Below are 24,756 nucleotides of genomic sequence, written 5' to 3' on the forward strand. Positions count from 1 at the left end.
TCACAAATGAAGAAAGAACAGATATAATCCCTTTGTACAAAATCAGACCTTACAAAAAGAATTTTCTGGAATAAATAAGCCATTTCAGTGAATGCCTGTGCTCTGTGTCACAAATGAAGACTCTCTGAAGTCCAGATTTTGTTTTGTAACTTTGATCATTAACTTTTTCTTTTATGTGTCTGATTAGGCTTAATGAGTTAGCTGAGTTAATGAAATGTGATGTCCCATTAAATACATCAACTGACAACAGTTAATTCCCCAGAACACATTCTCTGTTGATTGATTGTATTTATCAGTGTAGATGAATTTAAGTGATGTGAGCCTTTGGTATAAAACAGGAGTTGCAAACTCTGAAAGTTTGAGTCAATGAAAGTGATTAGTTTCTTACAGTAAAATTTGTTAATGAATTTAGAAAAAAATGAAACTGTTGCCTATTAAAAAAAATCAGGAAGGCATATAATAGAAACAAATTGCCAGTCAATTAAAAAACTGTTTCTTGTCATTACAATTTTCAGCTAGGCATTTACTGGTTATGGAGCATATTGGCTGCTGTAAGATAATTTGCTAAAAGGCCTTATTAATAAAAACCTTGAGCCAGATATTGGGGTGAAAGCCAAGAGATCAGAGAAGAAGAAAGAAGTCAGCCATGCTCTTACTTGGAAATCCTCAGCCAAAGAGCTCTACTTCCTGTATACCCACGCCTATATGCCTTTCTGTTCTGTATCTCACTTCCTCTCTCCACCCAGCTACATCACTTCCTGTCTGTCTGTACAGACCTCCAGATCTCTATGGTTAGTGCTGGGATTAAGGGCAGGTGTCATCATGCCTGGCTCTGTTCCCCAGTGTGGCCTTGAACTCACAGAGATCCAGATGGATCTCTGCCTTCCAAATGCTAGGATTGAAGGTGTGTGCTACTATTGCCTGACTTCTATGTTTAATATGGTGGCTGGCTTTTTTCTCTGATCCTCAGATAAGCTTCACTAGGGTGCACAATATATTGAAGGACACAATATATCACCACAGGCTGCAGTTATTGTCTTACATCTAAGAAAGACATTGTTAGGTTACCTCTACGTAACAAGCAAAATGAATTTCAGGGGCTTAGAAAGAATGTTAGAAAAGCATTTAAAAAATAGCAGTAATTTTGAATGTGAAGAAATCCCTAAATCCCTTTATTCATTTTTGGATAATAGCCCAAATTCCCTCAAAGCACCTGACTCTCAAAGGAAGCCTGAACACTCTGGTAAATCACCTTAGCAATAATGGACTATCACAGAAACCTCTCTCTGAGATCTAGATGGAAATTGTGCAGGATTTCCCTGGAGTGGAAAACCCACTCACTTCACTTAGTGAACAAAATTAACTAACCAAAGGAGATCCTACTAGGAAATGAACAAACACTTCTTTAAACATAAATAGCTCAAAAATGAGTAATGATATGGAGGAAGACAAGCAAATGGCAAGAGAACTCAGAGCTATAACTTCTAAGATAGATGTATTTATGAGAGTGTGAATTGGGGAAATGGCATTAGATGTTGGAGGAACATATTCAATGAACATGAGAAGTATGTGAGTGAAAATGAAAAAACCCTCAGCATCTTCTTCTATATTTCAGAGAAATTTCCTTGAGTTCATACATAGCAAAGTCTGAAAATCATTTGTCAGGCATTTACTGGGTGAGCAGAGCCACACAGATACAAACTTGTCCTTGGGACATAGATGTGTACAGTCTTTAGCCCAATAGCCAAATTTTGGATTTTGAATGAAGTGTTCTTGATTTTTAAATAAAAATGACTCTCTATGGCTTGAGGGTGAAGTGTATACACCTTGATCTGCAGCATAAGCACAGTTCAGGCCTGAGTCTTCTGGGAAATTGTTAGTTCTGCCTGTATCTATTAACTAACCAACTTATGGGTTCAAATTTTGAATAGACAATTGGGGCGCAGTGGAACTCTAGACAATAGTGACTGGTTGGAGGAAGTAGGTCACTCATCCTATGGTCCTTTAGGCATCTTTTCTTGGCCCCTTCCTTTCTTTCCCCTATCTTCCTGGGTAGAAGAGATAAGTAGCCTTCTCCACCACATGCTCCTGTTGCCAAGATGTTCCATCTCACCTTTCTCCTCGTTACTTCCCTCACTGCAGTGGAATGAGGGACCCACCGTCTGCAACCTCTGAAAGCCAGAGCCAAAATCAATCTTTCTTCCTACTAAAAACTAATAGTGATTATCTTAGGGTTTCTATTGCTGTGAAGAGACACCATGACCATGAGAAATCTTAAAAATGAAAACATTTAATTGGGGTGGTTTACAGTTCAAAGATTTAATCCATTATCATCACAGTGGGACATTGCAGCATGCAGGCAAACATGATGCTGGAATAGTTGAGAGTTCTACATCTTGATCCACAGGGAACAGGAACTGAGCTGCATCTACAAAGAGCACAGCTCTTTTTATTTCTGTGAAGAGTAACAATTACTATGGCAACTCTTACAAAGGAAAATATTTAATTGGGGTGGCTTACTGTTCAAAGGTTTAATCCATTATCATCATTGTGGGACATGGCAGCATACAGTTAGACAAAGTGCTGGAGAAGGAGCTGAGAGTTCTACATCTTCTTGTTGCTGCAGGTAACAGGAAGTGAACTATGTCTACACTGATTATAGCTTGAACATGAAACCTTAAAGCCCACTCCTACAGTGACCCACTTCTAACAAGGCCATATCTACTCCAACAAAGCCACACTTTCTAATATTTCCACTCCCTGTGAGTTTATGGGTGCCAGGTACGTGCAAATGACCACAGTGATGAATAAAAAATAAACGTGGATTTAATTAAACAGTCAATAAAAGCTAATCAAAGAATCTTGTTCACTTAACCAATCACTGAACATAGAAGCACTTTATTAAGTAAAGTGGTCATTTACAACAAAATTTTTAATTGTTTTTGTGGTACCTAAACCACAACATTAAAACAAGTGATTAGTGACAGTCCTGTTGTACATTTAAGTAAAATATTAAATAAACACATCCATTCACTCAAGCTCTCTAGATCTCATCCATAGTTTTGAAATTAATGTAAAAGATTTTCACAGCTACACAACTGAAAAGTAATTCATTTGTAGAGGTCAAATGTATGTTTGTCACTTTCTTTTAGGTGTGTGACCACTGGAAGGTTGTCTGTGGCTAAGTAGATGACATCACACTCATGCACATATGGGCAGCAAACACTGGACCTACTGGGTTAAAATTAACAAACAAATAAATAAATAATAAAAGAGGACATGAAATTGGGAGTGAGACGTGATGGAGGGAGTATTCTGGGGAAGTTAGAGGTGGGGAGTAAGGGGTAGATATGATCAAGATATAGTTATACATATGTACAAAAATTTTAAAGAATAAATTAAAGGAAAAGGTTTTTCAATAACTAAAGGGAAAACAAAAGTAAGATGTGTCTCTTCTCTATAGACAAAAAATACAGCTGCTGAATCCTTATAGAAAATGAAAGTCAAATATTCTCAATTTAAATAAATGAAAACCCACTGGCTAGCCTGACCACTGAAATGAATAGGCAGTACCCTAGTTCCAAGGATCTGGCTTAGGTGGTAAATTCTACTCTTATTATCTACCTGCCTCCCAAAGCAATTTGTTTCACATTACAATGGTACTTTCTCCAACTGCCACTAAATGGAGCTGGCCTGAGGCAGATGTGAAAATTATGCCATCATCTGGCTCAGTTCTGCTCATAGTTTCTTTGTCACCTTCCTTTTCATCCAGAAAGATTAGATCACTTATTCTGTGTCTCCTTCATTTCTGCTCATTCTTTTTACTGTAGACACTTTCAAAGACTTAATAAACTTGCTTTCCTGGTCGCCAAATAGAAACTGCTGTAAGCAACTAGAATAAATCTCATTTACTGAACCCCTCCACAACTCTAACTACCCTTAGAACATCCCATTGCAATGACCCAGACTTTGAATGCTTGAGCAAATAACAAGCAAATGAAATGTTGTTGTACTAGAGTTAATCTACTCTGTCCAGCCCAGGGTCTTTCAATGTGTAAACTAAAGGCACTTTATCTATGCACACTCAGTGAGAAGCAAATTATTAGAAACACAATTTCCTAGGCACCCACCCACTGGGCCAGAACTTCATTGTGAAGACTGTAGGAATTTTCATTTTCTTGTTGTTGTTTTATTTTGTTTTAAAGCAGTGGTTCTAATGCACTAAAATCTTAGATTTACAATCAAATCAGTGAATGGAGGCAGGGGGCAGGGGTTGTCATGGTGATTATCCATGATTTGTCGTCACTAGTAAGAAAACTAAAATAGTTGTCACAAAATTATAAAATATACAAAAGAGAATACTTGGGAAAAGGATTCTTAGCCACAATAACTCCACTTTCAACCAGGTATTTAGTTTTGAATACAATTCTCACTGCAATGTTTCACATTATATAATACACTGCACACTGGATCTTAAATGTTCCCCATTGTCCATGTGTTAAAGGCTTAGTTCAAAAAACACTGTACAAATGCCTTTATTCTTTAAGAGGTAGAAGTTAGTGAGAGTTCTTAGGTCATTAGAAGTTTGTCTTCAAAGGAGATTGTAGGACATAGGCTCTTTTTCTCTTTTGTTCCTGACTGTGTTGTGAACAACCTTCCTATGCATGAGTACTGGCTATGTCAACCTGCTTCACCACGGACTAACACCTCCCAAACTGTGTGTTAAAATAAGTCTTCCCTTTTTTTTTTTAATTTTTATTTTGCAATACAATTCAGTTCTACATATCAGCCACGGATTCCCTTGTTCTCCCCCCTCCCGCCCCCCTCACCTTCTCCCCAGCCCACCTCCCATTCCCATCTCCTCCAGGGCAAAGCCTTCCCCACAGACTGAGATCAACCTGGTAGATTCAGTCCAGGTAGGTTCAGTCCCCTCCTCCCAGGCGAGGCAAATGATCCTGCATAGGCCCCAGGTTTCAAACAGCCGACTCATGCAATGAGCACAGGACCCAGTCCCACTGCCTGGATGCCTCCCAAACAGATCAAGCCAATCAATTGTCTCACCCACTCAGAGGGCCTGATCCAGCTGGTGACCCCTCAGCCATTGGTTCATATTTCATGTGTTTCCATTCATTTGGCTATTTGTCCCTGTGCTTTATCCAACCTTGGTCTCAACAATTCTCGCTCATATAAACCCTCCTCATTCTTGCTAACTGGACTCCCAGAGATCCACCCGGGGCCTAGTCATGGATCTCTGCAAAAGACACGGGGATCACCCAATGACAGAGAAATGGAATGAGATCTACATGAACAGCCTGGACATGAGTGGGGGTAGTGAAGGGCGAGGGTCGAGGGAAAGAGAGCTTGGGGGAGTGGGAGATCCCAGCTGGATCAACAACAGAGGGAGAACAAGGAATAGGAGACCATGGTAAATGAAGACCACATGAGAATAGGAAGAAGCAAAGTGCTAGAGAGGCCCACAGAAATCCACAAAGATACCCCCACAATAGACTGCTGGCAATGGTCGAGAGACAGTCCGAACTGACCTACTCTGGTGATGGGATGGCCAAACAGCCTTCCCTTTTTAAGTTGATTATCTCGGGTTCTTTTTGCTATACTGATGAGAAAAAAACTAAAGCATTGTATTTGACATCTATTTCCCCTACTTTTCTATAAGCTGTTAGGAAGCAGTATTAATGTCCTCATTTGTTTTGCTAGTGCAAAAAGCAATAGCAATATCTACTGAAAGGAAGAATGACAAATATGTATTTATCTCACAAGCAAGTTTATTTAAATATAAGAGTTACCTTGTGTAACTTCATTTAAAGTTGCCAGAAAAGCAATACATCATATTTCTTTGACTCTAACATGTCACTGGTCATAAGCCATAACAGTATTTTATGTACTACTAAGAAAGAAAAACTCTAGAAATTAAATGTGACACAACCTCCTCCATGTTCAAGGGTGATAAAAATGTGAAAAGGCATGCATGTTCTGCTGTTAATAAAATAGATGACATATTAAATTACATCCTGGTAACTATAAAGAATGAACACATCTCTACTGAAAATAGGTTACCTGAATGTAGTATCCACTTATTCCCATTTCAACATGTTTAAAAGGGAAGACAGTTCAGGGATCATAGACTGAGAGTCTCTACAGCACAAGACTTTTTCCACTGAACACTGCCCAAGCCATACACCACTCACTATGAAGTGTCCAGTCATCCAAGTAGGATCTCTCCATTTCCATGTGGTATGAACCTTAAATTGTACTCAAGTGTTTAAATGGGAATAATAATAGTGACTAGTGGGCAAGGGATTGAAGCCATCTATTTAAATGATTGTAAACCTAATTAGGTACCTAATTATGCATCAGAACTTGGTTGGTGTGCAATATGTCATGTATGGTTAATGATGATTTATTCCAAAATTCTTTATTCAGATTGCATTGTTTTCCGCTTCCAGTGAGTCAGATCACTAGGAGACAGCTTTAATTTTAAGATTGTCCCCCTTTAATTGCTCACTGTCTATTAAATGGATGTGAAAATACATATAAGCATGCAACAACAATTAGTGAGAAAAGAGACCATCAATTTGAAGGAAAGTTGGGAGGGGTATATGGGAGGGTTTTAAAGAGAGTAAAGGGAAAGAAGAAAATGATAAAAATATATTGTGTGAACAAATTAATTAAAAATGAAACAAAAGAACCATCATAAAAAGGAACCTGATCTTATGGAAATGAAGACTAAGAAAATGTGCTGCTTTGTGCCCACCCCAGAGCCTCTGCTGTGTGGCACTGAAGTAAGTCAGTAACTTTTGAGCCATATGTGGCATTGAAGTAAGTCAGTAACTTTTGAGCCACATGTACCACACAGAAAGTATTACATTGGTAATTATCATGTATTTTAACACAAATGGAACATTATGTGGATAGAGTCTCTCACATAACAACATAGTATGTTAGTAAGTGAACATATATGATAGAAATGTCTGTAATGGAATCTCATGTAGATCTTATCCATTTCTCTGTCATTGGGCAATCCCTGTGTCTTTCTTAGGGTCCTCTTTACTAGGTAGCCTCCCTGGAGATGTGAGTTGCAGTCTGGTTATCCTTTGCTTTGCATCTAGTATCCATTTATGAGTGAGTACATACCATGTTTGTCTTTCTGGATCTGGGTTGGCTCACTCAGGATGATATTTTCTAGTTCCATCCATTTGCCTGAAAACCTCATGAATCATTGTTTTTCTCTGCTGAGTAGCACGCCATTGTGTATATGTACCACATTTTATTTATCCATTCTTCAGTTGAAGGGCATCTAGGTTGTTTCCAGGTTCTGGCTATTACAAATAATGCTTCTATGAACATAGTTGAGCATGTGTCCTTATGGTATGATTGAGTATTCCTTGGGTATATGTATCTATCTTCTCACTGATCATTTCTTTATAGTAAGAAATTCAAATGGCCAGCCCTGAAAACATATATACAAGTAATATTATGTAAACTGAAAAGGTTATATTTAGAAATATATATGTATGTACATTTATATATGTATGCAATAACAATTAATGGGAAAATAGACCATGAGTTTAAAAGAGAGAAAGGAGGGTTATAGAGGAGAGTCTAGAGGGAAGAAAGAAAAGGGAGAATGCTATAATTATGTTATATTCTCAAAATTTAAACATGTAAAAAAATAAATAAATGATGATTCTGGGAGTGTAGGAGGGGTGGTTCATATCGCTATCACCACACTTTTCCCAAGCTCCAAGTCAGACAAAACGAAGAAAATGAGCACATAACTTTGCTATAGAGCCAAAAACAAGCTTAACCCAGTGAATCTTTCTATCAGTTAGTCTCGGGTTCTGGAATCAACCTAGTACCAGGTCAAGACTTACAACCCAAGGGACTACAGGAATTAAAATATGAAACATGTAATAATAAAATCAACCACACATGTGAAAAAGCTGTACACTAAAAACTCAGAAACTAAAGAAGGAAATTGAGGAACATGGAAATATATGTGTATAGACTGGGAGAATTAATAGTCTTAAAACCTGTATGACTGGGTTTTGAGGGAGGTTGATTCTCAATTTTCTAAGAAAGTGCCATATTGATTTCCAAAGTGACTGTACAAGTTTGCATTCCCACCAACAGTGTAGGAGTGTTCCCCTTGCTCCACATCCTCTCCAACATAAGCTGTCTTCAGTGTTTTTGATCTTAGCCATTCTGATGGGTGTAAGATGGTATCTCAGAGTTATTTTGATTTGCATTTCCCTAATGACTAAGGATATTGAGCAATCTCTTAAATGTCTTTCAGCTATTTAAGCTTCTTCTGTTGAGAATTCTCTGTTTAGCTCTATAGCCCATTTTTTAATTGGACTGTTGGTGTATGAGCTGGCTTTTTGGAACCTAGGGCCTATGCTGAGACACTTTGCTCAGCCTTGGTGCAGGGAAGAGGAGACTGAACCTACCTCAACTGAATCTACCAGGCTTGCTGACTCCCAAGGGGAGACCTTGACCTGGACAAGGTGATAATGGGGGGTGGATTGGGAAGGAAGACTCGGGGGGTGGGAGGAGGGAGGACAGGGGAATCCATGGCTGATATGTAAAATTGAATTAATTATAAAATAGAAATATTTTAAAAAAGAATTCAAGACAAAGCAGTAGGTGTTTGGAAAGTATATATACAAAAATTAAAGCCTTTTTTTAAAAAAAAAAAAAAAGAAATGTCTCTAATGGAATCTCTACTGGGATCCATGGAGAGAAAATCATTAAGAAATTATAGTAGTCTTTACTCAGCTGTCCCAACAGAAATGGAGTTAGGCATCAAGGAAATATGAAGCAGGAGATTTCTCTTGTAGAAAGCTCATGTGAACCAGCCTGAGTGAGCTAGGATTAAGGTGCTTGGTATCTTCATGGATCTTCCCTGTAAAATGCCTGACCTCCCAAGAAGCAGCAAATTGAGGGAAAGAAAATAGAGTTCTAACATGTCCTTGCTGAGAGGATCCAGGTCTTCCCATATGAATGGCTCACTTCATTCAAAAGACAAAGAGAGCAGAAATCCTTTATTACTCTTTATCTACCTCTCTGGGTGCAATAAATGTTCAACATCCCTGGAAGCAATCGTCTTCTCTTGTTGTGTAACTTTCGAAGAAAACTGGAAATACAAATTTTAATACTAGCCTACTGCCACTCCCATTTTGTGACTTTAGGCAATTCTGGTTTCTGAGCTGCATAATACACATGAAAGCCTCTTCCCCATGGATTTGTTATGAACAGTAGATGAACCAATGTATATATACCTAGCATAGCCTAGCTCACACCTGTAACCATGCACCAAGGAAGCTGATACAGGAAGATCACCGTGTATTTAAGGTCAGTCTGGGCTACTTGGTCAATTCCAGGCCAGCCAAGGCTGCATAGCAAGATTCTGTCTCCAAAGCAAAATGCCTATCATCTTATCTGCTGTGTATACTGAGTCTCATTCAACAAGTATTTAAGAGCTTATTAACGATGTCATTCAAATTGTCTTGGAATATAGATGAGACAAAGATGGAACAGTGAACCAAACAGACTTGTCAGATGCCCTTTTATTATCTGAAGTCTAGCAGAGGGACAATTAAATAATCAATCATAATAAATCATGTTAGTGCTCCAATAATGGGATTACAGTGTATTTGGTGAGGCCACTAACACTGGTCAGGAAAGAGGCTTTACAAGCTACTCATAAGCATATAATGTTGCCCCAGCCACCTTAAGAGAAAAAATCATTCTAGGCAGAGAAAACAGTTGAATGAAAGTACTATTTATTTTATAAAATGCAAGAACTTGCCTTTATACAACACTGGCAACATAAATATAATGTGTGCAAAATGAAAGGGTCAAAATGGAAACAGGGTTTCTTAACAGGTTTGGATTTTATTGTTGAGCAATGGAAAATAAGTAAAATGCTTTTAAATCAAAAAGAGACATGAAGCCAATTCTAGAATGTTCACTCTTGCTTTAGTTTGAAAAACAGATTGCAAAGTAACAAGTCTGAAGTTAGGGACTGTGGTGGGAATCATCCAGAGGGGACTGAATGGGCACACAACCGAGGGTAGAAACAAGTATTCATGGAAAAAGATGTGAAAATGATTATAGGCAGAAGAAAAAGTGCATTCTTTATTTGGATGCAGGAGGGAAAGGAGAAGGCAAAAAGGAGTTACTAAAACAGGAGTCAAGAAGTCAGTCTTGGGCTGGAGTTAAGATAACAGCACCCATGATGGGCGGTGGTGACGCACACCTTTAATCCCAGCACTCGGGAGGCAGAGGCAGGCAGATCTCTGTGAGTTCGAGGCCTGCCTGGTCTACAGAATGAGTTCCAGGAAAGGCGCAAAGCTACACAGAGAAACCCTGTCTCGAAAAACCAAAAATAAATAAATAAATATTAACAGCACCCACACCCACACTCCATCTCCAGGGGATCCAGAACCCTCTCCTGGCCACTGAAGGCACACACAGGCATGTGCGTCTACACACACACACACACACACACACACACACACACACACACTAAATAAATAAATAAATAAATAAATAAATAAATAAATAAATAAATAAATAAATAATGTCAGTCTTCAACAGCTGTGTGAATAAGGTTACATTCATTGGGAAACCAGAGGAGCAGACTTGAGCAGGATAAGGAGGATAAATTCTGTTTGAGACACTGGTTGAATCTTCAGAATGGTTAGACCACCACTCAGGAAAGAGGTGTGCACTCTCTGAGGAGATGGTCAGATTGTTATTGACAAGCAGTTGTATATATGGGTGTAGAGTCTAGAGGCCAGTCTTGAACTGTGCCAATATTATTTTTCAGCACCTTTTCTTCCTTAACTCTGGCTGAGTTTACTTATGTAAGTTGATCTTTCTGAAATTCCCAGTTCAGTTTCTCAGGTCATTGGGGTTAAAAAAATTAAAATGCTACTCCAGAGGGTGGTGAAGGAAGCACCAGAGTTCTCGCCAACCCTGATCCCAGGACACCTACAATTTTTCAGAAGAGTAGTTTTCCTGACTCAGTATGTGAAGACTGCAAGCCGCATATATTGTAGAAAAACCTGATATTGCTCAGTGTGTGCTCCACACATCTGCCATTTTGCTGTGACATTTCTCCATCTAAGTAGGCCTGAAGTGCTGCCACAGCACTTCGCCTCTGCTAATGTGGTGGCTTTCATCAAATGTTGGGAGAAATGAAAAGCAGAGGCTTTCTATGTGGTTGAATTCTCTGTACTCTAAAAGGAAGCAGGTCTGTAGCACAGTGAACTCGGTGGAATATTATAAAGAGCTTTTGCACAAATGGAACAGAGCATGAAAGAATGTATGCCCATCAATATATAATTACAAGCAGAAACTAGAGCATTCCTTGTTCATGTTAGAATCCGGGGTGCTACGCTGGATATTCTATGGCTATGAACAATTGCTTTGCCAATTGCATCAGGCTATTGAGAAAACGTCTTTCAAACATTCTGGTGCCACACACTCCCCTTCAATATCTGTTGTGTCCACTGAGGTTTAATCAATGCCTTGCCTTTGGAATTAATTTCCTTAGAATTTTAAAATATAATCAGTATGCATGATGTGTCATCATGATAATAAAAAATGGCTACCATTTATTGAGGTGTTCTTATGCAGGACTTTATCAAACTAAGATATATTAACATATCTAAGTCTTATAAAACCCCTGCAAGGTTTGTGTTTGTTTCAATCATCTTCTTTTCATTGGCTGATGAGGAAGAAGTTTGCAACATTATGAAGATGGCTGGAAATACAATGCCCACTAATGGGTAGTTTAGTTCCTTAGTCACAGATTTTCAAAGCAAAGGAGACCAGGGCTATATCCAAGGCAGTGGAGAGGACTATTAAGGAGCAGAGAGAACAAACAAGGACCGTGGGAGGGAGGTAAGCTTGGTAGTAGGGGGAATGATTGGCTTCTTCAAATAGCTGTGAGAGGCAACAGGGAGCTGAAGTCCATTTGACATGGAAGATTGTTCAGCTGTAGGAGTGATGTTGAGAGGAAAGCTCAGAAGCAATGTTTGAAACCCTCCCAATTTCACCTACTGAGAAGGCAGCACAAAAGACTGATTTTAATTTCAGACCTTCCATATATTTTTTAATGTCAGAAACAGAAACTGAAATTCAGGAAGCTTTAATAATGTCAAGGGTCACAGAGGTAGGAAAGGGTGTGAATAAATTTTAGATAAGTTTTGTATCTCCAGAGACGGAGAAGTATTTATTTCTTATCTAAAATAATTACCATGTGCTACAGTTTCAAATCCACTCTGTCTTCTTATGGAAATACTATAGGATACTCTCTATAAAAATTTAAGCAAGCTGATTTACTTATAAAAAGAAAAATATCTAAATCTTGCCTAGAAATTATAGTTAGTTAGACTGATGTCTTCTGCCTCCTCAAGATGCTTTAATCTCTGTAATGCATGAACATGTTGCCTTTCATGGTAAAAGAGATTTTGTAGATGTGTTTAAGTATCTGGAGATGGAGTTAGCATCCTAGATATGGAAGTGGGCTGAGCATAAATATCCTATAAGTAAAATGACACAGAGCTTTGGTCAGAACAACACTGTTAATGGCAGGGGTCAATGAACTAAGGATGGCAGGCAGCTTTAAGAAGTAACAAAAAAGTAAGAATCACCCCTGAGCCTCTAGGAGGAATCAACCTTATCACAATCGTGCTTTTAGTCCTGTCAGACCTGACACACTCCAGACCTGTATGCTAATATATTCATATTGTTTTCAAGCCATTACAGTTGTTATAGCAGCAATGTGAAAATAAAACACCCATAACAATCACTGATGCTTGCCTTAAATTTTTATTCTCTTTGCACATCTCCAGGTTCCAGGAATTATTCTATACCCATGAATCTTAACTTCTGTCCCTCTGACCTCTCACAGATACTTTCAGTGTCTAGCCTACTTCCCCCAGTTCTGCATCAAGTCTAACATCTTATTTTATATTACTACTTCCCACTTTAACTCCTATGCTCTTCCAGGGGATTCTCTTTCCCATTCTATTTCTTCTTCCTGCTTCCTCCACTGTGAGCCTCTGCCATTCCCACTTTCAATTTCCACTCTTCTAGTCTCTGAATGTCTTCTCTGTACATCAAAGCTTTTTCTCCATCACTGATCTAAGTGTACGTCAAAGCTTTTTCTCCATCACTGATCTACCAACATTATTTTTACTCATCTCAGGACTCTTAAATGCTATTCCTTGGGTAAGTCTTTCTTGTTCACCAAACAGGTTCACAACACCATGATACATGATGGTGTCAGAGCTCTTACAGCAGTTATAATTCATGGAATATTTTTGTCTAACATCTACCATTCTCATTAAACATACCTCTTATATGAGGATAGTTCATGTCTTACTTTAATTATATATCTAACATCATACCAAGTACCTATCACAAATTATGTAATTGGTAAACAGTTGTTAGGTGAAAGAATTTATTAAAGTGAATTCTCGCTGATAGTTCTCATAACTCAGAAGACAGTCAATAGTACAAACATTGTTTGTCCTAATACAAGAAAATGTATCCTCCTCATCATAAGTAAACACATATAATCATAATATACAGTAGTTACTATAGTATATGGAATATTCATAATTGCATTTTAAAAAGTCAATATTTCTATGCATGCATGTACAAATGCATGTGTTCACAGTGAATTTCACAAGGCAGTTCTTTCTCATGCCCACTGAAATATCTAGACAAGTACCATTGAGTAGTATCAGGTCTACCAATAAGCCAACAAAATGTGGTTTAACTTGTATCACATAGAACATCTAGCTGAATCAAATCCTGATATCTGGTCAGGAACAGCTTCATGGTTGGACTGGGTGGCACAGACCTCACACTCAGGAAGTTATTATGCTCATTTTAATGCTCAGTTGTTGATGCCTTAAAACTTTTCACAACAGCTGAACAAGACACTCAATGTGTTTATTTGTACTGGAGTCTGAAAATTATACAGCCATAGATGGAATAATTTCCCAACTTTTTCAAGATCATATTATGCCAAATGTGATGGTTTGAAAAAAATGGCCCCCAAAGGGAGTGACATTATTAAGAGGTGTGGCCTTTTTGGAAGAAGTGTGTCAGTGTGGGGGTGGGCTTTGGGGTCTCTTTCACTAAAGCTTCCCTCAGTGTGACCGTCAATTGACTTCCGGTTGCCTCTGAATCAGATGTTGGACTTTCAGATCCAGCACCATGTTTGCCTGCATGCCACCATGCTCCCCACCAAGATGATAATGGACTAACCCTCTGAAACTGCAAGCCACCTATTTATATTTCCTTTACAAGAGTTGCCATGGTCATGGTGTCTCTTCACAGTAGTGAAAACCCAAACTAAGACACCAAGCACCATTTATAAGGAGAAAAAAATTTAGTGATTATACAAAGGAGTATCTAGGTAATAAAAATATTTACAAATAATCATAAAGGAATATGAAAAGGGTCTGAAATGGAAGTGAGTGAAGAGAACTATGGGAACACTGCAGAAGAAGGTAAAAATTCTGCCTGAACACTGTTGAGATTGCTCAGTGGGTCATGTGCTTGCTGCGTAAACATCAAGACCTGAGTTTGGATCCCAGTACCCACAAACAGTTGGATGTGGTGACATGCTCCTATAACACCAGGCCTGTGTGTCTGGAACAGAGATAAGAGGATTCCAGGACTTGCTGGACAGTTTAATTCAAACAACAAACTCCAGGTTCCGTGAGAGAACCTGTTTCTAATAATAAGGTGGAGAACCATAAACAACTAAAGTCAGCCTCTGTCCTTTACAAGCACATGCACAGGTGAACACACACATATACGCACACTCATATACCACACATATATACACACTTACATATATATACCACATAAACATATAAATACATACACTCGAAAACTGCAGATACATACACAAACGTGCATGTATCATACACACATGCATACCAACATACCACACATACTATATGCATACACACATACATGTACACACACACACACACACACACACACACACACACACGCTCGCGAGTCTGACTGAGAGATTTAAGAAAGACTTCTCAGAAGGAACAACACTTCAGCTGAGACCTTTAGGATGCATAGGAATTCCCCAGTGGGAAAGGCTTCTTCAAACCATGATTACATGTTAGTTTACAAATAAGTATGTAACTAAACAACAGGACTACTCACAAATACCTAAGTCAGAAGTGGCCTATGTCTTCATTTTCTCACCTGACAAGCAAATCAAGGTTGATCCTAGAACATCAATATGGAATAAACATACTTCTACTTCTGTGCAGTTTTAAATTCTGGTACAATAGGATAAGGAAGGAATAGTGGGCAGATAAAGTTTTGGCATTTACAATGAAGTTGCCTAAGTAGGACACAACAGAATGCACAAGCATCAGACACCGGATGAAGGAGATGTCAATAGCTTCCTGGCCCTACTTTGTAAGCACCCATTGTGTCTTAGCCAGGAAACTCACATGGAGCACTTGCCCCTCCTGGGAAATCTAACCAGGATTAGCCCATAGGTTATTCCTTAGTTTTCTGATAACTTTCTCTTTTTATCCCTCTTTTCCTTGTGCTTCCTGTAAGCCCAAGAATAGTCCACTCTTCTCCAACCTTTCCAGTGGTCTTCAAAGATGGATTCTCTGTTTTTTTATCAGAGACCATCTGAATTTTTCCATGTTATCCTTTTAACACATGTGGAACCTGAATTCAAAGTAACATTTGTTTGACTTTCTTAGTGTGTGGAGTAAAGGAAAAAAAGAAGAAGAAGAAATAAGGCTTCATACCAGAGAAGAGTAGATCCATGGAGCATGAGGTGTGATGTTTGGCCTCAAGATGCTTGTGGGCAGGTCCCAAGTGCTCTTGGTCTATCCTTTCAATGTTGGTGAATCCACATGGCTAAGATGAAAAACACAGCTCCACCTTCCCAGAAATATTTTCTATTTCAAAAGAAAAGCCTAAAGGAGATCTGGTCATCTTTTATAAATCTAGAAGTTTTCTTTCTGTTCTTCTGCTGAAAATTTACCTCAGAGGAAATAGTGATGTCTAGAATGTGCCTAGAGATGCACAAGAATTCATGAATCCAAAGAACCTGGTCCTTAGCGATCTGAAGAAGTGGCAAGGCTTTCCATGTCTGAGCCAAATAAATGGTATCTCTTTATTGGAGCAAAGGAAATAGCCATAATCACAGAGCTGAACCACTGGCTCCATTCAGATAGCATATTGTTGGTTATCTCTCTTTTCAACATTAGAAAAGCAAGTTTTAATTGACTCTACTATCAAAGTTATACTAGCCTCTCTTGAGGAAAATTGATTTCAGCTCTTAAATTATGTATTATTCAGACGACATACTCTTTTAAAATGTCGATTCGTCTTCAACTTGGAAATTCAGAGAAATCCCAGTACAAACTGCAGCAGGTGCTTGTTATTTATCTGTTGTTTGCTTGTTCTGGAAATTGGCAAACTGACTCTAAAATTTACATAGAACGTAAAAGGCCAACAGTACCCAGGGCAATCTTGAGGAAGAACAGAGCTGAACAGCTTGTCTTACCCCAAATCAGGAGTTATTATAAAACTAGCAAGATTAAGTGATTGTGAGACTGATGCAAGAACAGAATCAAATCACCATTGGTGTGGTTGAAAGAGCCTAGAACCAGATCAACACATTATTATCATCCTGCTCATGGGAAAGGATATGGCACATTCCCTGCTCCCAATGTTTGTGATTCTATCCAAAAATGGGGACATTTTGAAGGGAGGGTCATAAAAGGAGTCTGTAATCAATTGTCTTGATATTATGGCATAGAAGGAGAAACAAAATACTGTGGAGCTGCTTGTAAAAGTAGCCATGTCCAGCTTCAGCCACAAACAAAGTCAGTGGCAAACTAGCACCATGTTTGTGGTGGGCTGGTGAGCACCTGGAGGGGGGACCTTGGGATTCTGCTGATCAGCAGAGTAGTCTTCAGAAGAAAACCTAGGCACACAGCTCATTGAACACAGAGAGGTCAAGCTGGTACCTGCATGGAACCTTCACCCCCATGTTCTAGTCTCTTGGACACAAGAACATACTCTGCAGGCTGTGGACAAAAAATCTGGACACCAACCCTGTCACGAAACCCTACAATCTGCCATGTCTTCAAGATGTGGTGGCACAGAACTTGTGGGCATGGCTAACCAATGTTTGGCTTTACTTGATGCCCAGGCCACAAGAGGAAACCCATGACCTACATTGCCTGGATGGCAAAGAACTGGAGACAAGATAGTACAGAGACCAAAAACAACTGGCAAGAGAGAGAGAGAGAGAGAGAGAGAGAGAGAGAGAGAGAGAGAGAGAGAGAGAGAGAGAGAGAGAGAGAGAAAGGAAAGAAGGAAGGAAGGAAGGAAGGAAGGAAGGAAGGAAGGAAGGAAGGAAGGAAAGAGAGACAGAGGGAAAAACAACTAAATGATTCCTAATGATATTCTGCTATATTCATATATTCATAGATCATTGCCTTGTCCAGTCATCTTCAGAAAGGCTTTCTCCAGCAGTAGATGGGAGTGTATACAGAGATACAGTCAGACATTATGCAGAGAGAATGTCTAAATTAGAAGTCTCCATTGGGTCCCTCCCCTAGGATATCCAGGTACCCGATGGAAGAAGGAGTGGAAAGATTGTAGGAGTCCAAGAGGGTGGAGGACACCAGGAGAACATGGACCAACAAATCAACTGAGCAGGGCTCACATGGGCTCACAGCAACAAGCATAGGACCTGCATGGGTCTGCACCAGGTCGTCTGTGATTAGTTTATGGCTGTTAGCTTTATGGTTTTTGTGGGACTCCTAACAGTGGGAACAGGTGTATCTCTGATTCCTTTGCCTGCTTTGGGGACTCTTTCCTTCCTATTGGGTTGCCTTGTTCAGTTTCAAAAAGGAGGGCTTTTGTCCTGTCTTACTGTATCTTGTTTTGTCCTGTTTGGCTGCTGTCTCTTAAAGGCCTGCTCTTTTATGAAAAGGAAAAAAAAAAAAGGAGTGGATTGGGGGAGGAGGAGGAGGATGGGGAGCTAGGGGGAGTTGAGGGAGGGGAAACTGTAGTCAGGATGTATTTTATGAGAGAAGAATCTGTTTTCAATTTAAAAGAAGAAGGAGAAAGCTAAGCATGGAAGTCATGAGAATGAGAGTAAAATAGGAACCACAAACATCTCTGTCTACAGGAGAACACTTTGAAAGAGTAATAACCACTGCCTTGTGTTCTCCTTCCTCATCTGTGTGAGCTTCTCTTTTAGCTTATCCCAACAGAAGGTCATTCAGTGCAAATTCTGAAAATTTGTGTTTCTAGCTCACCCAAGTGAGCACAGCACACTGAGTAAGTTAACAAACAATCCTCACATGTTTACAGTAAATGTGGTATTTTTTACAATGGGAAAGAGGTAGTTTTTCCAATAAATCACCCCCATATCAATCAAATATTCATGTGATAAGAACTTAAGGCTCCACAAGCATAATCAATTTTTCAGGTGGATTATAGATGTAAATGAGAATAGTGGAAAAATTAACTTTGTAGATAGTCAATATCCTCATGTCTTGGAGCAGACAGAAATTTTTTGAATGCTGCACAAAAACTAATGATAAAGTAAAAATTGGATGAATTGGGTTATATAAAGTTAGCATACCAAGAGAGAATGGGCAAGCCCCCCAAAAAAAGTAGCAGCAAAGATGAGCAATACATAAATTAATATACATTGATAACTCCTATAAATCAATAAGGAAGCATACAAATAAATAAGCAAGGATGTAGCATAAAGAGAGGCATGGGTAAATGGTGTGTATTAACATGGTTGAAATGTTTACTGTTTATCTAAACAGTCAATAAATTAGTCTAAAACTATGCCACAGATCATCCCCAAATAAAAGCATTTAAGAACGTACATTTGTAACAACACATCCATTTATCACACATACACTTTTCATTGCTATGGACCTGAGTCCTCTGTTTCTAAACATCTCACAAGGCTGTAGTCACCTTAAAGGTTGGAGGCTCATTCCAGGGATTATTGGCAGAATGTCACTTCCTTGTTCCCAGTTGGGATGAAAGCATCAGTCCTTCTTTTCTTTGTCACAGAGATGTCACCATACATGTCAAAATCCAGTTGCTGGTTTCATCAGAGCATGCAAGCGAGATATCAAGAATGCCAACAAGAAGGAACAGAGTCTTTACTCCTGCTACTTCTAACACACTGTAATGATAGGGAATGCTGTACACAGATGTTGCTATCAGCACAACCAGAATCCTCAGGCACTGATGACAAATACACACACCATTATAACCATTCTGGAGACTGCCTCAAAGTATTTATTAAATATATGTATAATTTCTGACTCAACAATTCCACCCCTTTGTAGATGTATAACGTACATTGTGATCATCAAAAAAGAGCTAAATAGATGACAATAATATTCACCATGTTTGCCAAAACCAAACAAAATGTCAATTACTAATAAAATAGATAAACTGTGGTGTGTTTGTATAGCAAAAGCCAGAACAACAATGAAATATGTACATTATGACTATGTCCAACAATATCAAAGAGTATTTCAATCATAACTTCAGTGAAGTAAGTTAAGAAATTCCAAAAGGGAAACTGCATAATTCCCTTCACCTAAACTTCATTAACAAGACAAATTAGTCTATAATGTCAAGAGTAATCAGGGAGACTTCTTTAGAGAGTGGCAAGAAATGGGCATTAGAAAAATTTGTGGATGTAGCTCAAAACTGTTCAATGACTGTGGATCTCATTCAGAACTCTTTTAACTACATGATTTGTTCCCTAAATTCCAATCTTCCTCAGCTTTACCCACAAATTTCCTCCTGCTTAATCTATTCTTGGTTCCTTGATTTTTGAGTAATGATCCACTTTTTTAAAATTTTATTTTACTTAAATAACATTTGTTTTCATTTATTTTACATACAGACAGAAGATTCCTCTCCCTCCTCTCCTGTTTCTCCCACTTCCCATCATACCCCTCTTCCCATCCAGAAAGGGACAGGCCTCCCATGGGCTTTAACAAAGCAGGGCACATCAAGTTGAGTCAGGACTGATCTCCTCCCCAAGGCCAGGCAAGGTAATCCAGCATGGGCAACATGTTCCCAAAAGCCAACTAAGCAAGAGGATCAGGTCCTGATCTCATTGCTCGGAGTTTTACAAAGAGATCAAGCCACACAACTGTCATACCCAAGCAGAGGGCCTAGGTCGGTCCAATGCAGGTTCCCTAACTGTTGGTCCAGAGTCATGAGCTCCCACAAGCTCAGATCAGCTGTCTCTGTGGGTTTCCCCATCATGACCCCCTTGGCTCCTTCAATTCCTTCTCCTCTTCAGGAGCACTCCCAGAGCTCAGCCCAGTACTTAACTGTGGATCTCTGCATCTGTTTCCATCAGTTATTGGACAGATCATCTTTGAGGACAATTTGGGTAGTCACCTATCTCATTACAGGAGATGGCCAGTTCAGGCATCCTCTCCACCATTGCTAGGAATCTTAGTTGGGGTCATCCTTGTGGATTCCTGGGGGTTTCCCTGGCTCCAGGTTCTCCCTAAACCCAAAATGCCCCCCATGGAGATGTCTCTTTCATTACTCTCCCCCTCTGTCCAGCCCCCAACCTGCCTCCTATACCCAGGATGCCCAACCCACTCCCTCAAATTCCTATCCCTCCATCCCCCCAACCCCCAGCACCAGTTTACCTAGGAGATCTCTTCTATTTCCTCTTCTCAGGGAAATCCATGCATCCTTATTTGGGCCCTAATCAATATCACAGTTTCTTAGAAAATTGGGAGTCAATCTACCTCAAGAACCAGCTATACCAACCTTGGGCATATACCCAAAGGGTGTGCAATCATACCACAAGGGTCCTTGCTCAACTTTGTTCATAGCAGCACTATTCATAATAGCCCAAACCTGCAAACAACTTAGATGCCCCTCAACTAAAGAATGGATAAGGAAAATATGGTACATTTACACAATGAAATATTACTCAGCTGTAAAAAACAACAACATCATAAAATTTGCAGGCAAATGAGTGGAACTAGAAAAAGTCATTCTGAGTGAAGTAACCCAGACTCAGAAAGACAGATATGGTATGTACTCACCCATTAGTGGATATTAGCAGTAAAGTGAAGGATCACTATGATGATCCACTTTTAAGGCATTTCTGTTTCTGTACTGTCTGGATATGTTTCCCTAGATTCTGGAATGCCTCCCACCCTCACCTTCTTCAGATTTTGTCACTCTTTTTCTTATCATTCTGTAAAGTCATCTCTAACCCAATAATTCTTTGACTTTCTGTCCCAGTATATATATGGGACACTCACAGAAACTGTGCTAGGATACAGACTAGGACGAGAGAAATCTAGGTGTTACAGAGATCCTGTCCATTAGGTTTAGTAAAGGAAAAGAGTTATCTGTATGTGTCCAGGACTTTGACATCAAGAGTTATGGAAATTAATTCTGGTGACCAGCCACATGAGGTAGATGAGCATATCCTATGAACCCATTCTGAGGAAGATGAGACGGTACAAAAATGTCAGTCCTTCCAGAAGGTAGCAGCTTCCCATATACCTTATTAATCTAAGCTTTGCATTAAAATAGTCTAGGGCTAAAGCAGAACACACTGTTCAAGATTCCTCAATGTTTCGTAAGTCAATGGGACACATATGCCTAATGGAAAGTCCACAGACAACTGGAAAAAAAAAACCAAGAGAGTCAAGAAACAGTGAGAAAAAGAGAGATGAGACAGAGAGAGAAAACAGAGAGAGGAGAGAAAAGAAAGAAAGCAGAGACTGAGAGAGAAATCTAAGAGAGAGATGAGAAATAGGGAAGAGAGAGAAACTTACAGAAAGAGAGAGCAATTAAATGATATCCACAATCAGACTTCCAGGAAATTTGTAGTAGACCAAACTACTTGATTGATTTTTTTAATTTATTAAGGTAAACTGCTGTTTCTTCATAACTATAATACTGCTAAGATTATCGCTCCAGAAGACAAATTTATCTACCGAGAGTGGCAGTTTTTAATCAGGTGCCACTTTAAGGGTCACAAATAGAAATCATATGATAATATTCCCGATGACCACTTAATTCATGTTTCTTTACACCTCATATTTCCACTTATCTTAGGTCATTTAGCTCACAGGCTTAGCAACTTCACATAAGCAGTCCACAGTCCACATCGACCACCATCTTTGATGTTTGCTGTTATCTGTGCTCTGTGTAAATTTTTATATTACTCATTATCTCTCTGTATTAACAACCACTTAAAATCTTAAGCTGAAATGTGTTTTGCCTTGAGTTTTTAACCCGGAAAAGAATGGTGAATCTAATACAATTTAAATCAATATTTAGCATGTGTACATCCAGTAATAACAGGAGTCCATTCAATTTGGTTATTACCACTTTACTATTCCATCTGTCTCCTAATTACATTTTTAATGGCACTGGGTCATGTATTTCATCATCTGGAGAAACCTGGGAGGTGGTGTAAGGCGATATACAGTAAATGGAACATCAACATTACTAGCATGGTATAAATACCCTCATATGACCAGGAGGAAATAGCACTGCAATTGTGACCTTAAAAGTCCTTTGAAGGAAATCTTAATGATATGTAGGCTTAAACAATATGCTTGTCTGTTATATGGAAGTTTCAGTATATTTTTAAGAAATATCTAAATGAATACATATGCAATTATGTAAAATAGCCTTAAAGTTATAATTTGGCAAAGTTAATATGAAAAAAGTAATTTTTTCCTAACAAACTAAACTAGATTTTTAAATGTCCTGGCAGTATAAAGTAACAACATAAAAATAGGGCAAATGATCTTCTTTCGAGGAAAGTTCAAACCAGTAAACTTTTATATAAGCTGTGAGAAAAATAATACTCATTGTGTTTGTTTTTTCTGACACAAATTTTTGGACCTCAAAGAGTATTAATGCGAATTAATTGACATATTGAACAAAAAGGAATAAGTAAATGAGAAGCAATTTGAGTCTATTTCCATTTTTTAGCCATCAATTATTGAAAACAGGAAAACTTTCTTTTTCATAAAATCAAAAGTTTACTTTCACTCCATGTCTTATTTTTTTACTTCTTCTTATATTTCCAATTTCCTTCCATATTTTACAGTCATTATTTAACCTCTGGTTCCTTCATTGAGTGTGTAGTACACACTTCATCTTGGAATTTCTTATGCCTGCCTTGATGCTGATGACCTCCATGCTGCACAGAGTGTGAAAAGGCCTTACTTTAGACCTCAAACATACCTTTTCCCTGAAGCCCTATGTTCTCATATTTCTGATTTTCTTTCCTTTTATCCCCTTGCTCCACTGACCGTGACTCTAATTCTGAAAATTACACACACTGAGATATTAGTGTGATATGACATGAATAAACAAATAATTGGATCCCAAATATTCTGTTTTCTACCTAGATATCAATAAGAATTCATTCAAATGTTATCGTTTTAACCCCTTCCAACAAAATGATGGTGCAGATAGTCAGATATTAGGAACTTGAGGGGACATGTCTTCCCCACTGATATCCTACGATGTGGGTTATTATGCTCCACCATTCCTATCACTGACTGCAGAGAACTGGAACCACAGATACTCCTTACAAGCCAAGCTTGTTCTACAACCAGAACAGAGCCTCAGGACACAGTTTCTGGTCTTGACAGTGAGAAGCTTCCTTTCTACAGGAGAATTTGCACTGTACAGACAGGAGAACAAGAAGGCAATGTCAGCTATTGTAAGAGTGTGTGGGGAGGGGCAGTTTATGACAATTCTCACCAGTGTGGTCTCCATTCACAAGCCATAGTTAGTGCAATGAGTCACCGGTATTCTCCCAATAAATAATCATCAACATCATCCAAAAGTATCCATTCAGTGTTCTGTGCAAATCCCTGAGCATAGAAGAACGGAAAATGCAAATAATCTGCCCAAAGCATTACCAGTTAAAGAGAAACTGATTACGAAGAAAAAAATAAATAACGATGTAAGAGAATATATATTAAGTGCCCTGGGTTTTGTTGGTTCATTGAATCTTATCAAAAATAAGCCACAGAAATTCCTTTTCCCAGTCTCATTGTGAGTCACACATAGGCACAGTGGGTTCCCCATAGCCTGACTTGAAACAGGCACAAAAATCCCTGACACTGATAATAAGTGCTTGAAGTAATTAAAGAAAGTAACTTGGTCGATATAACACCAAGACAGGAAGAGAGGTCACTAACTCTCTTCCAATACAGTCACGGTCGTTTTATGTAGTAATATCCAAAATCAATGGGTCTGTGATCACCTTGTCAGTCTTCAGGAGAATCAAGATGGCGGCTTGCTTTACATTTCTCACATTCCATTACAAGGAAGCAACAGAAAGCCATAAGCCTGTTCTGAACGTGCAACAGTCTGCCTGCCTTTCTGGTCAGAACATCCATTCACCCTGGATAAAGGTTCTGCCTCCTGATAGTCATTCTTCAGTTACTGAGTTGGGCAAATTCTCATATCTAATATTTATGAACAAATCTAAACAGTTATTTTTATTCAGCTTCACATAAGCAGTCTTCATTATGAAAAACACTGTATGCCTATAAGAAGTAAGTGCCTGGTTATCCTTTGCTTTACATCTAGTATCCACTTATGAGTGAGTACATACCATGTTTGTCTTTCTGAGTCTGGGTT

General features: G+C 38.8%; 1 long non-coding RNA gene across 2 annotated transcripts in view; it reads right to left on the reverse strand.

The window, feature by feature from the left end:
* Positions 1–7,157: 7,157 nt before the first annotated feature.
* The window catches only part of LOC131912666 (uncharacterized), a 29,221-nt gene continuing 11,622 nt past the window's right edge, over positions 7,158–24,756 (reverse strand). For both annotated transcript variants that reach the window (XR_009379669.1, XR_009379668.1), the window contains exon 3: positions 7,158–7,468. This is a non-coding gene — a long non-coding RNA (uncharacterized LOC131912666). The remainder of the gene's footprint in view (positions 7,469–24,756) is intronic.

The sequence above is a fragment of the Peromyscus eremicus genome, chromosome 6, assembly GCF_949786415.1.
Source record: "Peromyscus eremicus chromosome 6, PerEre_H2_v1, whole genome shotgun sequence".
Lineage (NCBI taxonomy): Eukaryota > Metazoa > Chordata > Mammalia > Rodentia > Cricetidae > Peromyscus > Peromyscus eremicus.